Below are 17,935 nucleotides of genomic sequence, written 5' to 3'. Positions count from 1 at the left end.
AACCAGGCCATTCTAGCATCTAGAATAGAAGAGGAATTGAGGAGAGCTGAAGAGGTGGCAAGTAAGAAACATGAGGTTGGACAGAAGAAAGCTGAACTAGCAGAGAGAAGATTGGCTGTTGCACAGACAGCTACCAAAAAGAAAGAAGCAACAGAAATCAACAAGAAAGCTCAAGCTGAGACCGGACAGATTATTCAAGACACAATGAAAACAATAGTTGCTGAGAAGAAGGCAAGGCAAGAAGCAGAGAGGAGAGCTGCTGCTGAGAAGAAGGATGAAGAAAAGAGAGTACAGAGGGAAACAACTACTGCAAAAAGAGAAGAAGAGAAGAGAATTGCTGCCGCAAAAAGAGAAGAAGCTAGCTGCTGCAAAGAGAGAAGAAGAGAAGAAGCTAGCCACTGCAAGAAGAAAAGAGGAGAAGATGGTTACTGCTGCAAAAAGAGAAGCTGACAAGAGGCTTGCTGCAGCACAGAAGAAGATGAAGGCTGCTGCACAAAAAGCAAGGGAGCAAAGCACGACTACTGCAAAAAGGAAATCAAGTGGAGTTGACAATCAAGCTAGCTATCCAAATAAGGATCCAAGATCTTCAATGTTTGATGTCTTTAGGTAGGCTGTAAGACATGTAGTGTTTGGTACCTTCCTGATCATTTAACCTGTGTTGGCATGATAATGTATGGTACCAATTTGCTAATTTTGCTTATGCTGATGCATATTGATTGCAACAATCTCCTGCAAGAAACAAGGCTATTTTGTTTTGTATGTGGATGATGGGCAAGACTTATTTGGTTATCACTACAAGTTATCTCTCCTGTAGTTTTCACAAATATTTGTCAACTTTTAATGCAAGACATTTGGTCAGTTTGGCATGTCTGTCAAGCTTGGCATGATATTTGTCAAGTTTTGATGCAAGAAATTTGGTCAGCTTGGCATGTCTCTCAAGTTTGGCATGATATTTGTCAAGTTTTGATGCAATTCTAATGCTGGATGCAAATTTGGTCAGTTTGGCCTTTTATTGATAAATACAATTTTGGCCAGCTATTTTGTAGACAAACAAGAGACAAGTAGATTCCAAAGGGAAGATATAAGGACTGCATATTGATCAAACATAACACATGGTTGAACATAGCATTGTCACTTCAACTTTCAAACAATTACATCAGACTAAACCAAACTAAACAGGGTTCAGCATAGCATTTCTAGTTCAACATTGACACCATTACATGACACTGAACCAAAATAAACTAGGAGTGCCCCCAAATGAACTAGGACACTACTAACATCACTTGTTCAACATCTTCACTTCTTCACCATGAATACCACCAATGCAGCAGCACCTAACATCAACACAACAGCAAGCGGCATCTTTATGAGCATCACCAATTCTCTCCCAAGCTTCATTAGTGCGGCAGATTGCTGCCTGGTGATGACATTGTTACTCTCACTCTTCACAAACTTCGTAGACCAGCTGGTTGATCCATTCATGTAGGTAAGCTTTTGTGCTTTCAGAAGTTCCTCCCCGCGCTCCTCCACCGCACCAATAGCATCCATAGCGGCATCGCCGACCAGATAGTGCTTGTCAACGAGGTACTCGACGTACTCCAATTCCCAACACCAGAAATCACAACTCACCTATCCCAAAAAGACATGCCAAGGTCAAAAACTTCAATCTTTGGATCCAAAACGTAAGAGAATCCATGCAAAGGAGATAAATCAAACAGCTAACCCCATGATTATGGCACTTGTAGAAGACCCACCCGTCGTGCTTCTCAGTGGTGGAGACAAACATACGCCATTGGAAGCTTGAGGAGGGGAGTCGTATACGTGTGCTCCTGGACCGTCGCCCGCCTCGTCCCCGCGCGCGTGTCATGTTTTCTAAATGAGCCGGGCTGAGCCCAGATCTATGCTTGTGTAACGAGTCACTAATAGATGTTCCATTGTCCGAGACATTAGACTGTGGGCCGTTTACCGACTTGGTTGTTGGCCTAACCCAAGCCCATGATGCTACATCCCCTACATACTCTTTTACGCGCTAGTCGTATATGCTATCTTCATAGATGTTTCAATTATGTGTTGTACGTGCTCACATGTTTTAGACACCTTTCAATTCAAGGCTTTGTGGCAACACTGAAACCAGTCCCATTTACGTGGACACATTTCAAGCATTAGCAGACTAAGACCACCTTGTACCTCACAATAATGAATGTGTTCTAGGTCGGTGGTATTACTCCCGTAGGAGCGATTGCTTTTGATCAGGAGAAGATGTTCAGGGAAGCAACCACCATCTTTGTTGGAACCATTCTGAGTGTGATTAGAGACAAGTTGGTTGATGCATATCTCTATATGCAGGTTACAAAATAACTTGTGGGATGCGCTCGAAGCTAAGTTCAGGGCAATTGATGCTGGAAGCGAGTTGTATGCTATGGAGTAGTACCGTGATTACAGGATGGTTGATGACTGTTATGTATTGGACCAGGTTAATAAGATAAAGTGCATTGCTAAGGAGCTGGAGCTCCTAAAGTGTGAGTTACCGGACAAGTTTGTCGTGGGATGCATTATTGCTAAACTCCCTCCTTCTTGAAGAAACTTTGTTACGTCTCTCAAGCACTTAGACGTGAATTCTCTGTTCAGGACGTCATCGGTCATCTAAGTTTTGAGAAAAACTCGAGAGCAAAAGACTCACACGTGAAAGGGGCAGAAGGATCTTCTAGCGTCAATGTGGTTCGGAGAAATTTCCGCAAGTTCAAGGGAAAGGAAACTATCCAACAGATTTGTACCTTCAAGAAGAAGAATAAGCAGAAACACAAGAAGAAATATGGATGCTTTACTTGTGGTTTAGAGAAACATTGAGCAAACAAGTGCCCGAACAAGTACAAGAAGTCAGGACATGACTCAAGCTTCCAATGTGACTACAAGGAACAATGATAATGGGGCATCTGGGTATGGTAAATTGTTTACTATACTTTCAGTTTTTCAATCCACCAATTGACGGGTTGATACAAGTGTTAATATTCATGTGCGTCCTCAGATGTCTTTGTTCTCTTCTTACCTGGTTGCACAGTTGTTCCGTCCAAATGGGGAATGGCTCGCGTGCTTCTGTTCAGGGTGTTGGCACAACAGATCTGAAGTTTACTTCAAGAAGGATCATGCTACTTCGAGAAAGTTCATGAGCCAAGTCGAGCTCAGTCAACCTATGCTTGCGCTTTGCCTATCAGGAACGGTTAATTGACCATGGCTTAATTAACGAAGAGGCGTTGTCCAGTGCAACTAACACACACCCGCCTCGCGTAACACTAGCCGTCATCAACTGTTCCCCTCGCTATGTTGCCTCCGGCGATCCCATCCCGTCGACTGCATGCATGACCATTGGGAGAGCAGGCCTTCGAAACCCCGTACTTCGAGATCCTGCGTAGGGAGAAGGGTGCTAAGGTTTTTGGCAGGCGTCTCGGCGTGACTACACCCAGTTCTTCCTCATCTCCATCCTCTGCTTTGACTACTTCCCCAGCACTGACCGCATGGCTGAAGAGGACACCACCAAAAAGAAGGCCGCGAAGGAAGCTAAAGCCATTGTCACCGTTGTGGCCCTAGCCTGGCCTATCGAAGAGTATGATTTATTCATCCCCTACATACTCGTTCATGTGCTAGCCGTATATGCTCTGGTAATTGATGTTTCGATTCTATGCCTTGTATGTGCTCACATGTTTGGTTATTGGTATGAGTTACATACTGTGGATGCCATGTTTATGATCTACTCGTGGATTGGATTGATAAAAAAATGTGTTAATTTGTCTTGCAGGGAGGACATGGACAAAAAATAACCATGTGTGTCATGTGATTAATTGGATTGCGGATGGAGTGGGGAAAGTATCTGATTTCCATGTATTAACCGATCGTGAAGATTGATTACCTAATTTGTGAAGATTGCTTACCCATTATGATTTTATTGGGTTACCAAAATATTGATTGCCAAGATATTTGGAAAGAAAGTAGAGAGATTCGTGAAGATTGATTACCGATCGTGATTTTAATGGGCTCCCAAATATTGATTGGTGAGATATTCAGAAAGAAAGGAGAGATTGATTTGTAAAGATTGATTATCGATCATGATTTTAAAGGGCTCCCAAATATTGATTGCAGAGAATGAGGGTTACCAGATATCGGGCCATCAGATGAAAACCTTGTTAAATAGAAAACGAGGGAGTGAAAGAAAACCAGAGCAGGACAAACGAAGAGTTGGGACGACGTAAGTCAGACCAAGGGTCTGATGTAAGAGGGAACAATACTTTATTATAGACATATGAACATCAATTTGTGAGCTTGTTAATTAATTGATGGCAAAGGCAATGATGTCATCACATGCAATACGCTCATGCGTAAATCAAAAAATTACAATTTTTTGCATATAAAATATATTCAAGATTTAGCTATTTTCGAAGGCATAGGAATTTTCTGTGTTAATTAATCAATGACATAAGCAATTATATCATCAAATAATACACGGACCACATTGCCAAGCAAGCTTGCTTCCGATTCAAACACAAATGTGTTGGCTAGCTAGCTTTTTTTCCTCTTGACGTGGCTAGCTGGCTTTTGGGTCCGATCCAAATTTCCAAGCACACATGCGTTGATAGCTTTCCATCGGGAATCAAACTTGTGTACAAATACGTACGTTCACTACGCCTAGTTTTTAATACTCGCCATTAGAATTACGGCCTCTTGCGATGGAAATCAACGTGTCCATGTCGTACTCTCCTTTCCTCTTTCCTCTTTCCTTTACTCAGACGCATTCTATTCTTCTATGCGTGTTCTATTTTTCTTTTGCATTGGTAGACACATAGCATATATATTGACCAATCTAGGCCCTTCAATTAACTTAACTTTAGAGCGGCAAATCATCACCGTTCGTTTTCTATCGTTTTAATAATATAATAGATAGATAGATAGATAGATAAGAAGAGATTGATATTTTCGCTTCAGCTTTTTCAAACCGGACCAATAATTGGTGGACTGGTTTGTACTAGTACTACTATACTAGTTTAGGCGCATAGTTTGGTTGACTTGCACAAAAGCTGTCTGACTCAGGCACCATTCTTAGGCGTTGGATTTTGTAGCATGAGGTCAAGACTTCATCCACACAACCCCTGAATTCAACTGAACTGCCGTGCTGTAGCTTCTCGGCTTCTAGAAGGTAGGCAGGCACCATAGCTTCTCGGCTTCTCCCTCCTCCCCTTATCCATTCGGTTGCTATCCTCCTCCGTTTGTATCTCATCTACTCTGCTGCCACTCTGGTATGTAGATTTGGTAACTTAATCCTGCTCTGGTTCTTCCTTTATTGTGCGATTCTGTGATAATTTTCAGTTTTATTTACAAATTTGCGCCTTTTATTCACAGGGAGGATTAGAGGCAGACATTGGGGTTTTGTAACTAGACTAGAACAGGAACATTAATGTCGCACGAACTTGTGCACGCGGCAATGGCGGCCGCGCCCGGTGACATTCTGCCGCCATTGGCCACCCCTGCTCTTCTTCCGCCGGCCAAAAAGGTGAATGAAGACCCGAGTTTCCCCCAAGCCACGCCGGTGGTTCCTTCCATGATAGCAGAAGACTGGTCCAAATGGTCCACGCTTCCGCCTGACCTTGTTTGCCGTGTCGCCGATTCCCTACTGTCCACCAATGACCTCGACTGCTACATTCACTTCCGTGCCGTAAATCCCAGCTGGCGCGCCGCCACCGATGACCCCATGAGCAACACCTCCGACCCTCGCTTCCGCCCGCGCCGATGGATCATCCTCGACGAGCACTTCCAGAGCGAAGGGAAGTTTCTCCTTCTGAACACTCACGCGGACGCTTCCTCCATAGGAATCTCCCGCTGCTTAGCGACCACTATGTCGTAGCTACCACTCGCAATGGCTACTTGGTTCTGGCGGACAAAAGCCCTCCTCACGCGGCCAGCATCCTCAACCCTCTCACGGGTATCGTCATCTGTTTCGTGGCGCCTGTGCCCCCCGAGGTGGGATCCGCTGTTGTCGTCACCCTTGCCCGCTCTGCGCTCGGGCTCACCTTGTTCAGTGACTCATCTCACAAGACTTACACTGCTTACCCCGACAGTGAGAGTTTCGTAGTCCACGAGGTTCCGCAAGTAGCTTATGGCCGCCTCCGTAAGGCGGTCGTAGGCGGTGTCTACTCAGACACTATAGGTCACGCCATGATTGCTCGGTTATGTTGTTCGCTCATGTCTCCACATCCAAACGATCTTTGTTTTCCGGTGGGTTTGGCTACCGAAACGCTGCTCGTCCGGAGTGTAGAGGGATTGATCTTGGTTTTTAAAGCAGACATCGAGTTAGGTAAGCTTGTGGCTTTGGACAACATCAACAACTATGCCATCTTCATGGGTCATCAGAGGTGTCTGGCTGTCGATGCTGATAAGTTCCCAGGCATTGAGGCGAACTGCATCTACTACACTGAACAATTGGGTTCGTCCGCTCATATCTTCAAGTGCAACAACAAGGACAGGAAAGTAGAGAGGATCTCTGAAGCTGCCGAGTTCGTGAAGCAGGACAAGAAATTTGTCCTCGTTGATGACCGTCCTTTGACGATCATCCACCTACTCTCCAGCTACACCATCAACATCCCGGACTCTCAGCTGGCCTTGCAACTTATCCCATAAGGCGCCATCAGATCTTCGTTCAACTCTGGGGATGTCGATGACTGACCAACAAGGCTATGCTTTCGTTAAGTAACTGCTCCTAATTACACTCTAGTCATCTGCTTTGTCATATTGGATATGCCTTGCCTTGTACTCCCTCCCTTGGTACAAAGTTGAGTCATCTATTTTAGAACGGAGGGAGTAATAGTTAAGAAACAGCTTGTTCCTAGGTTAGATCACCTTTAGTCGAACTACCGCTTGCTGTCTTACTACTTAGCCATGCAATCTGGTCCTTAATTTCCAGTGGTGCTAAACGTTGGCCCAATTTTTCAAAATTTTCAATTCAGCTCCGGCAATTAGACCATTGAACTTACTACTGCCCATTGTTGTCTCTTTAAGCTTTAATTAATTTGCATTGTCATGCACTAGGCAGAAAAATGGTTGTCGACTTGCTTAATGACGGCAAGTCGAGCTTGGTTCTTCTTAGTACCATGAACTGGGTCCAGGGTCAGAACAGGGTATGAAAGTGAGCTCCCTGGGTTCTATTCTTGAAGCCCATGAATTAACTGCAGTTCTAATTTGTTCCTTGTATTTCTTGGGATTACTGCGGAAACACATTCTGCAGCTCCATCACTCGCCAATCCTCATATTACTTTTAGTGTAGGTTGAATCCTTAGCTAAGTGATGGAAAACTTGAGATCATCGAATGTTTGCCAACTAATCTGTTTGGGCTGAGGAATTGGACTCTGCTTTATTTTAGTCATCTCTTGGTTCTTCTTAGTGCTCAATTCATATGCCTCATGTCCCTCTGTGGCTCTGTTTTAACTGACGATCAATTCATGATGCAAGATGCAACAGACAGTACTTACGCGTGAATTAATTGATAATGCGGCGAGTCATGCATCACCTTGCGTCTGCGGCCGGCCGGTGTATCGAGTACTTACGCGTGATGGAGAAGCCACTCAAGACACAGCTCCTAGTTGGACTCAGGTGACGTACGTGGCCTGAGTCCTGACCGGAGTCGGGTACGCGCTGGCCTCCGATACATGGCCGGCTTAGGAGTGGCCCTAGATAGCTACGTCTTATATACATGGCCGGCTTGCTCGTTCGCTCGCTCGCATAACCACCGATTCATTACCACGCAAGACTAAGAAGACGCCATGGGAGCAGTCTTGTCCTCCGCCGATGCCGACGCCGTCGTCGGCGCCCTAGTCAGCTTGTTGGCCATCAAGAACCACGCGCCCCAACGACATCGGTTATCGATCGCTCCACCGGATGCTACCGGCGACGACGAGGACCATTGGTTTGGCCTGCCAAGGACCTCCTGCGGTCTGCACGTCCTGGCGCGACGCCTACGCTAGCTTCGGCTCCGCGCCGTGCTAGAGCAGGCGCCCAACGACTACGCCCTACTGCCCCTCCGTCGGCGGCACCTTGGCAGTCCCTTCTCCGGCCCTCCGCACTATAAGCGGGGCTTCACCTTCTCCTGCCACGGCGGGTGGGTGTTCACCAACGACGAGGCCGGCAACCCGTACCTCCTCAACCCCATCACCGGCGCCCAGGCTGCGCTCCCGCCGGTCAAGACGACCTACCAGAGCGATGCCTTCTACGACGATGACGGGAAACACGTCTATAAGCCGCGTAAAAAACGTGACGTTCCTTGGATCAGCTGGGCACGACATATGGAGTATACTCGGGTGGCCATGTCCACCGCGGCTGACGTGAGGGCGTGCACCATCGTTATCGTGCACATGCCAATGTTCAAGGCTTCTTTTGCCAGGCCAGGAGACAAGCGCTGGACATTGCTCCCAGAACTTAAAAATCATGTTTATGACATTCTTGACAAGGATGGTTTATTCTACCTTCTATATTTCGATGGTTCCGTATGTACTTTGGATCGTAATGGGCCTTCACCAATGGTGACCACGATCATGCGCGGCGTGACAGATCGCTGGGAAGTTGTACATAACATGCACCTCGTCCTCATGCCATCAGGTGAACTACTGCAGGTCTGGAGGAACTGGGAACACATGGATACTCCACTCAAGTATCACAAGACTTACAAAAAAATTGTGAACCATATATGCCATGATGGAGCAGATTTGGTTGGCGAAGATAACAATGACAAGCTAAATGATGAGCTAGAGACAAACCATGAAGAGGACGAGCTCCCTCAAGTCGGCGCCGATGACCAAGATGAGCCCACTGAGGCCGAAAACAATGAAGACGAAGATCTTTCTGAAGCCAACTGCAAAGACCACGACATTGCACTATCGCAGCTGCTCCGCGAAGGTGTTGACATGCCTCATCAACTTGTTGACGAGGTCAACACGAATGAGGTCCTGGTCTTCAAGGTTGACATTAAGAGGCAGAAGCTGCTGGACATTGGATACCACGCGCTCTTCCTCGGTCTCAACGCTGTCGTATGCGTTCCGACAAAGGACTTTCCAGTGTTCAAACCAAATTGCGCCTACCTCACAAACGAGGCTTCCTTGTGCAACCCGATGTTACAGAAAGATCTTGGTGGAACATCAAGAAGAGGAGTATGCAAAACCTTGGCGAAGCCTGGCCGAATCTGTCTTCTTGGCTACATTTACCGGCTCCAATTTGGATCACGCCAAGATTTTAGCTATTGGTTTAGTCGTTCAAGAGCTACTGCTTTAGGAAGGGGGTAGGGAGGCCAACAGGGTTGTCTTGGTTATGGGCAAGGTGATCGGACTTTACCTTAGAAAAAATCCAACATAATTCAAATTTACCAAGATTTTGTCAAATTTCAATGTATGTACTCAAACAACGTTCGATACTGGTCTCCTTTTTTTTTTTGCTTTCGTTGAGCAATACAGCAATTTCATTGATCATTTAGAAAGGTACAATTAACCGCTTAGGCACACTCCGACAACTGGACAGGACCATGGCCAAACCACCTCTTAGGACAATGTTTGCCCTATGTGCATGCATTCATACATATCTTGTATCCATTTTACTTTCATTTGTCGATCTATTCCGGTACTCTTCAATGCGTATTTTTTTGCGTAATCTTTTGAATGTAATTAAGTTGTTCATAAGTTCTCTTGTTCAAGTTGTATGAAATTGGTGTCAAGATTAATCTGGCGGCACACTTATAGTTAGGATGTGTTTAGGGCTGATCTACATGTGACATAACTATCTCACATCTAAGTATGACACCAGCACCACCACATCCTAGCACAAGTCCACCTCCGCTCGTTTGTTTGATTGTTTGTTTTTCTTTTTAATTTGAAACAAGTCTATTGTTGTTTTTTATACCTGCAAGTTTTCTCGTCATAACAATGAAATCCGTTACAGTGCCCATGAAGGTTTACCTTTTCTTGTTCGATCCATTTTCGTAAGTACGCTTTTTCAGTTAGGCTGGTGGTACTTACTAGCAGCGTAACATCACATGCGTCATTATCTCTAAACAAGTCGTCCAACCAAAATCTTGTCCTCCGATTGCCGTCGTCGGTGAAGCCTGGCCGAATCTGTTTTCTTGGCTACATTTACCGACTCCAATTTGGACCACTCCAAGGATTTAGCTATTGGTTAAGCTGTACAAAAGCTACTGCGCAGGGGGGGGGGGGGGGTGTCTTATACGTCAAGACCATTCTTGTAATACTCGTTTAACATTTGTTAATAGATGGTCAACATTTTCTCTTTACAAATTTCTCACTTTTTTATTTAAATGCTTGATTAACATTTCCAAATACAATATTATTATTTTTGAATTCATGGTAACATTTTTTAATATACACATTTTGAAATTTTCAAATGCTTTATTAAAAAAATTCAGATATATCATTACACTTTTTAAATACATGGTCAACATTTTTTCTATACACAATTAATATTTTTCAAATGATTCATTAACACTTTCCAAATGATTGATTAACATTTTAAAATACTTGTTGAACATTTTTTTCAAATGCTTGATTAACATTTCTTAAATAGATGACACCTTGTATATTTTTGATAGACATGAGAACATTGCCATTATACACATTAACATTTTTCAAATATTTTCTCAACATTTTTTGAATAGATGGTCAATTTTTTATATACAAATTTAAAAGAATCTTTATTAACATTTTTAAATAAAATATTAATACATAGTCAACATTTTTCTACACATTCTAACATTTTCAAGTGCTTGATTACAATTTTTCAAGTACAAGTTTGATACTTTTTAATACATCATCAACATTTTTATATATATATTTTAACATTTTTCATATGCTTGATTAAAAAATTAAAATGTTTTTTTCAAATTCTTGATTAACATTTTTTTAATACATGATCAATTTGATTGGCACATATTGTATATTCTTGATATACATTTTTGGTAATACATGAGAAACATTTTTAATAGCATTTAACATATTTCAAACCCTTGATTAACTTTTTGAAATATTTTACTTTAAGTGTTTTTTCTAATCTATATTTGGAAGTATAAACGAAAGTAATAGAAAATGAGAACAAAAAACATGAAAAAAAATAGGCCTTGACTTCCGTGCACCTGGGCCGGCCCATATAGGAAGGTCAATGACATGAGGGGAATGGTAGGTCTCGGGAGCAACTAATCATGCGTCACTTCGGTGGGCTAAGAGCACTTCAGTTAGTACGCTCTCAGCCCTTGCCACATGCCGTATGATAGGCGCTACCTCCAGTTTTTATTTTTTGTACACATTTTCGGGTATTAGCTTTTTCGGTTTTCCTATGTTTTTGAGAGAAAAAAAATTCCATCAAAAAACATTTTTTTTCTTTCAAGGGAGGAACAAATTTGTCCGCGAGAGGCACAACTGTGGCTCTCCAAAAAGAAACAAAAAGTGTTCAATTTTTGCTTGCTTCCACAGGAAGCGCAGATTTGCTTCTGCATTGTGCCTCTCAACAAAGGAAAAAATTATGTTTTCTTTTTTCCTTTTCCAGCATGGAAATGGAATGATGTGTTTTTTTCTGGGTCACTAGAGGCACATATTTGCTTCTCGTGAAGGCACAAAAAATACATTTTACTTTCTTCTTTTGTGAGAAGTATAAATTTCCTTCTCGTGGAGACACATATTTGCTACCGTGAGAGGCACAAGGGACCAAAAAAGGTGCTTCCGGCTTTTTTTTTTCTTCCATTTTTCCGAAAAAAAGTTTGTCGAAACCTATTAACCTGCCCTAGTTTCAAATAACTTGACACCAGTAATCCAATAGTGAAACGGTTCAGAGTTTAGACGCACGGTTTATATTAAGAGACAAAACGTTCTGAATATATGAATTAAAAAAAAGAAAGCTCCTAGATTTAGATGAAAAGTTCAAAAGGAAACTCCCAGATTGATAGGGTGGATGGCTCCTATTTGGCGCATCAAGCGCTGTCTAACACACTAGCGCGTAACCCCATGTTGAATCATTCGCACAGTGGACCGGCCCAGTTTTTCCTGGATTTTCACGTGCATTCTCGCCTGGTTTTGGGAAGGTTCTACAACCTTCCCTGAACTAGGATTTTTTTTCTGGCGTTTTTGTTTCTGCATTTTGTTTTTATTATTTTGTTTTTTTCAGTTACTCCTTTTTTCTCCTTCAGTTATTCTCTTTTCTCCTTCAGTTTTTCACCTTGTTTGCCAATTTATATATTTAAAATTTGCGAACACTATTTTATTCATCAGATTCAAAAAATTGTCAACAATGTAGAAAAAATGTTCATCAAATTCAAATTTTTTTCATCGAATTTCAAAACTATTCATTGAAATAAAAAATGTTCATCTAATTCGAAAACAAATCATCATTTTTACGCTAAATTTTAACCTAATTAAAAGTTTATTCATTTATCTTTCAAAAAAATTTAATTTGAATACCAAATTTATTAAGGTATTTTTCAAAAACCGATTTCTTCAATATAATTATTTTCATTCAGTTGAAAAATGTTCCTCAAATGAAATTAGCGAACATTTTTTAAAATTTACGAACATTTTTTGAATTCGTGAAAAAAATGATACGTGAACATTATTTTTGAAAATCAGGATAATTTTTTTAAACCACGAACATTTTATGATTCTGGAACAACTTCCAAAAATTCATTATCTTCATTAAATTTTGATTTTTTTTTTTCACATTCCGAATTTTTGAAAGATGAAAAAACAGGAAAAAAAATTCACAAAATATGTAATAAAAAAATGGGGCACCGAACCCCGCTTATGCTACGGCTCATGTGGGGCTCGTGGGAGGGCACTGGGTGGGAAAACCCTATTCACAGCTCGTTGCGTCGAACGACCGATGCAACTCGCAGGCGAAACACAAGATCGCTAGCAACGCACTGGTTTTCCTGTCTTCTTCTTGGAATTTTTTGTTTTCCGTTTTTTCTCGTTTTTTCCGTTTGCCATTTTCTGTTTTCTATTTCTTTTTTCGTCTTCTGTTTCTTTTTTCGTCTTCTTTTTCTTTTTTGGATTGTTTCTTTTTCGATTTCCCCCTTTTTTAATGGTTCATCTTTCAGAAATTTCAAATAATGTTCGGGTTTTTAGAAAACGTTCACTTTTTTTTCAAAAAATCGTGTTTTAGAAAATTGTTCATAAATACAAGAAATGTTCACATTTTCGAAAATTGTTCAGAAATTTTAAAAAAGTTGTACTACAAAAATTCTTCGGAGTGTTCTTGTTCAAAATTCTCAAAAAATGTTCCTATTTCTAAACGTTGCTCTCGTATTCATTTTTTCTGGAGTTTCAAAAACTGTCCCAATTTCATAAATTGTTCACAAGTTTCAAAAAATGATTGTGTTTTCAAATTTTGTTCATTATTTTCAAAATATGTTCGCATTTCCAAATTTTGTTTGGAATGTGGAAAAATGTTCTCGTTTAATAAAAAAAACTTCATGATTTACAATTTCGAAGATGTTATGTTTTTGTAAATTTTGTTCTCAAATTTGGAAAGTGTTCCTTTTTCATAGAACATCCATTTTTGAAAAAAATTGCTTTTGAAATTCCTAAAATAATTTGGATCTGCGCAGCGTGTTGGTTCTTTAGGTGTGATGCTACTATGTTTTCAGATACTGCTAGGTCAGCAGGTTGTAGCACGTCGTGGAAAGCATTCGATCCTTTGTTCGAATTCCTGCGGCAGCAAAAAAATTTGCACTACAATGCGCGTTCAATGTCGGTCTACATCTTCATGGGCCGGCCCAGTCGACGAGTCCTCTGTGCCAAACGGCGACTATTTGCCACAGAGAGCAGCATATAGGAGGTCCCCAGTGGGTGTGCGCTTGCATTTTTGCCAGTGCCCCACTCGCGAAATAGGAGCTCCTGAGTTGAAGCGAGATATAGCGCTTCCTCTCTGACCGTCACCCGGGATCCCCTATTGATTATCTCATTCATGATTTTATTCGTGAAGATTGATCACCTAATTCGTGAAGATTGATTACCCATTGTGATTTTATTGGGTTCCAAAAATATTGATTGTCGAGATATTTAGAAACAAAGTAGAGATTGATTCGTGAAGATGGATTACCGATCTGATTTAAATGGGCTCCCAAATTTTGATTGCTGAGATATTCAGAAAGAAAGTAGAGATTGATTCTTGAAGATTGACTACCGATCGTGATATTCATGGGCATCGAAATTTTGATTGTTGAGATATTCAGAAAGAAAGTAGAGATTGATTCGTGAGGATTGATTACCGATCATGATTTTAATGGGCTCTAAAATTTTGATTTCTGAGATATTCAGAAAGAAAGTAGAGATTAATTCGTGAAGATTGATTACCCATCGTGATTTTAATGGGCTCCCAAATATTTATTGCCGACAATGAGGAGGATTACCAAATATTGGGCCATCAGATAAAAACTTTACTAAATAGAAAACGAGAGGGTGAAAGAAAACAAGAGGGTGTAAATCGTTGGAAGGGGTGGGGAAGGATGGAAAGGTCCTAGTGGGCGCCTTAAGCGCCCCCGCGGCTAACCCGCGCTCACAGGAGAACCTTAGTGGGCCGGCCCATGAACGCGTTGTTGGGAAATGCTGCATGGAAAACAAAACAAAAAATCTACGCACACGCACGATCTATCAAGGAGATGCATAGCAACGAAAGGGAAGAGTGTGTCTATGTACCCTCACGGATCGTAAGCGGAAGGATTTAATAACGCGGTTGATGTAGTCGAACTTCTTCGCGCTCCAATCGATCTAAACCGAACGTACGACACCTCCGCGTTCAGCACACTTTCAGCTCGGTGACGTCCTCCGCCTTCTTGATCAAGCAAGATGGCGAGGTAGTGGATGAGTTTCGGCAGCACGACGGCATGGTGGGGAGGGAGGAGCTGCCAGGGAGGCGCCCCAAGTAGGCCGAATCCTACTTGGGGTCTCTCCCAAGCCGCGCCCCCCCTTTCCTTATTTGAGTGCGGGAGGAAGGAAGGAGGTTCCCCCCCTTTCCTTTCTCTCACGAGGAGGGGAAGGCAGGAGGGGTCACCCCTCCCCTTACATTCCCCTAGGGCCGGCCGGCCATGTAGAGGGGCGCACCAGCCCCCTAGAGGGCTGGTCTATCCCCTTCTTTCGCCCATTAAGAGCATCTCCAGCCGCGCCCCCAACAAGGCCCCCCAGGCGACTTTTCTGTCGCCGGCGCCAAAAAATCGGCCCAGTCGCGCCCCCAGGGGCCCATTTTTCGCCGGCTCGGGCCCAAATTGGCGCCGGCGGACCCAACCGGAACTCGGCGCGCTGGGGGCGCTCGGGGGCGCCGGGCGAATCATTTTTGGCGCGAAAGTGTCGTGGGGCAGCCGCGTCAGCGACACCGCCCGCCTCGTCTTCCCGACGCCTCGGTTTCCCACGGGGAATCAATGGCAAGGTTGCCGCCGGTCAGCTTTGCCATTGATTCCTCACGGGCGGCGCGTCACGGGGCGGCGCGCTGACGCCTCCCCTCTCTCGGACGCGTACACACGGACGCGGCGCGGCTATATATGGTCTTTCTCGCCTACGTTGGAGTGCCACCTTTCCACACCTCTCCCGAGCGCCGTCGTCGAGCTCTTCTCCCCACCCCAGCCCTCCCTCTCCCGCCGATCTCTTCTCCCCAGCCACTCCCTCTCCCCGATGGCCGAGCGTTTCCTCGGACACGAGGCGGCGGCCAACGGCTTTAGCCGCCGTTCGCTCCGCGAACAGGAGTCCTGGCTCCTGTTCCAGGCGAACATCCCGGCGCCACCGGGCATGCACGCCGGGCCGACGGGCTGGAGGCTCAGCAATGAGGGAGTGCCCATTCCCCCGTTGCCCGACGCCGTCACCAAGCCATCGTACTTCGTCGACGAGGTCAAGATCGCGCGCGCCTCTCTCACCGACGCCGAGCGCTTCCTTCCCCAGTACGCCGCCGATAACAACGCGGCTTGGGCGGCGTACTTCGAGCGCCGCCAGCAGCAGCGGCTAGCGTCCACCAACGGGGCGCCGGTGGTCGGCGGCATCAAGAACAGCGAGGGGCGCCCCCTCTGGTGGGGCGTCCCCGGCCGCACCCTCAACGGCGTGCTGACGCACCTCGAGGGCGGCAACTACCCACCGTTGGCGTACCCCCCGGCGAGGACGGCCGCCCCGGCGCACCGCCGACGCGACGGGTAATGGGCGCCAAGGAGGTTCGGCTCCTCCTCTTCTTCCTCGTCGCGTTCTTCCTCCCAATCCTCCGGCACTCCATCGCAGCTCGGCGTCAAGGTCGAGCCCGCGGCGGAGACACCGCTCGGCCGGCGTACACGCAGCGCCGGCATCGTCATCAGTGAGGGCGGCCGACGCGCCTCCTCGTCGGCTCCTCCCCCGCGCTTCGTCAAGCCGAAGAGGGAGCCGGGTCTCGCGCCGGTGAATACGGAGCCGGGGCTGGCTCCGGTGAATACGGAGCCGGGGCTGCTGGCGCAAGTGAAGGCGGAGCATGGCGAGGTCGAGCTGGACGACGATGTGACCCTTGAATGGGCACGCCAAGACTCCCTGAAGATGACGAGGGAGCGCCAGCGCGCCGCCATACAGCGCTTCGCGTAGCGCCGCCGAGGCCGCGATGAAGGTGGCGTCGTCATCATCGACGACAGCGACGACGACGACGACGCGCTACCGCCGCCGCCACCAGCCGGGGAGGGGTCCAGCAGGGGCTCCCGAGTCAAGGAGGAGAAGGCCGACGATGGCGGCGACGACGGCGACTTTTCGGCCTTCAGCAAGTTTTTTTTTGACTAGTTTTTATATGTAATGGCGTGTTTTAGCCCAAGTTTGCGAATATAAAAGCCCAAGTTTGCTGAAAATTGGCGTGTTTCAGCCCAAGTTTGTTTAATTTTTTTCCCATGCCTGGGGCCAGCCCTGGGGGCGGCGGCTGGGGGCCAACTGACCCCCAGGCCCACTTTTTGCGCCGGGTCACCCCCAGGCGGCGATTTTAGGCGCCCCCTTGGGGGCCAACGGCTGGAGATGCTCTAAGCCCATACACTTATCGGGGAGTCCGGAACCACTTCTGGTGACCTGATAACTACCTGGTGCACTCCGAAATTATTCTGGTGTCCGAATACCATCGTCCTATATATCAATCTTTACCTCTTGACTATTCTGAGCTCCTCGTCATGTCTGTGATCTCATCCGGAACTCTGAACAACATTCGGTCACCAAATCATATAACTCATATAACACTATATCGTCAATGAACGTTAAGCATGCAGACCCTACGGGTTCGAGAACTATGTAGATATGACCGAGACACCTCTCTAGTCAATAACCAGTAGTGGAACATGGATGCCCATATTGGCTCCTACATATTCTACGAATATCTTTATCAGTCGAACCGTTATGACAGCATACGTGTTTCCCTTTGTCCGTCGGTATGTTAATTGCCCGAGATTCGAGCGTTGGTATCTTCATACCTAGTTCAATCTCATTACCGGCAAGTCTCTTTACTCGTTCCGTAATACATCATCTCGTAATTAACTCCTTAGTCATTTTCTTGCAAGCTTATGATGTGTATTACTGAGAGGGCCCAGAGATACCTCTCCGATACTCAAAGTGATAAATCCTAATCTTGATCTATGCCAACTCAACAAATACCTCCGGAGATACCTGTAGAGCATCTTTATGATCATCCAGTTATGTTGTGACATTTGATAGCACACAAGGTATTCCTCAGGTATTCAGGAGTTGCATAATCTCATAGTCGAAGGATTATGTATTTGACATGAAGAAAGCAATAGCAATAAACTGGACGACCTTTATGCTAAGCTAACGGATGGGTCTTGTCCATCACATCATTCTCCTAATGATGTGATCCTGTTATCAAATGACAACACATGTTTATGGTTAGAAACCTTAATGATCTTTGATCAATGAGCTAG

The 17,935-nt window shown here is 44.8% G+C and overlaps 1 pseudogene; it reads left to right on the top strand.

Moving 5' to 3' along the window:
- Positions 1 to 5,443: 5,443 nt before the first annotated feature.
- Positions 5,444 to 6,663, top strand: LOC123067854 (uncharacterized; annotated as a pseudogene).
- The last annotated feature ends 11,272 nt before the right edge of the window (positions 6,664 to 17,935 follow it).

This window comes from Triticum aestivum, chromosome 3B, assembly GCF_018294505.1.
Source record: "Triticum aestivum cultivar Chinese Spring chromosome 3B, IWGSC CS RefSeq v2.1, whole genome shotgun sequence".
NCBI lineage: Eukaryota > Viridiplantae > Streptophyta > Magnoliopsida > Poales > Poaceae > Triticum > Triticum aestivum.
Note: the sequence above shows the minus strand (reverse complement) of the source record. Positions and strands in the feature narration are given on the sequence as shown.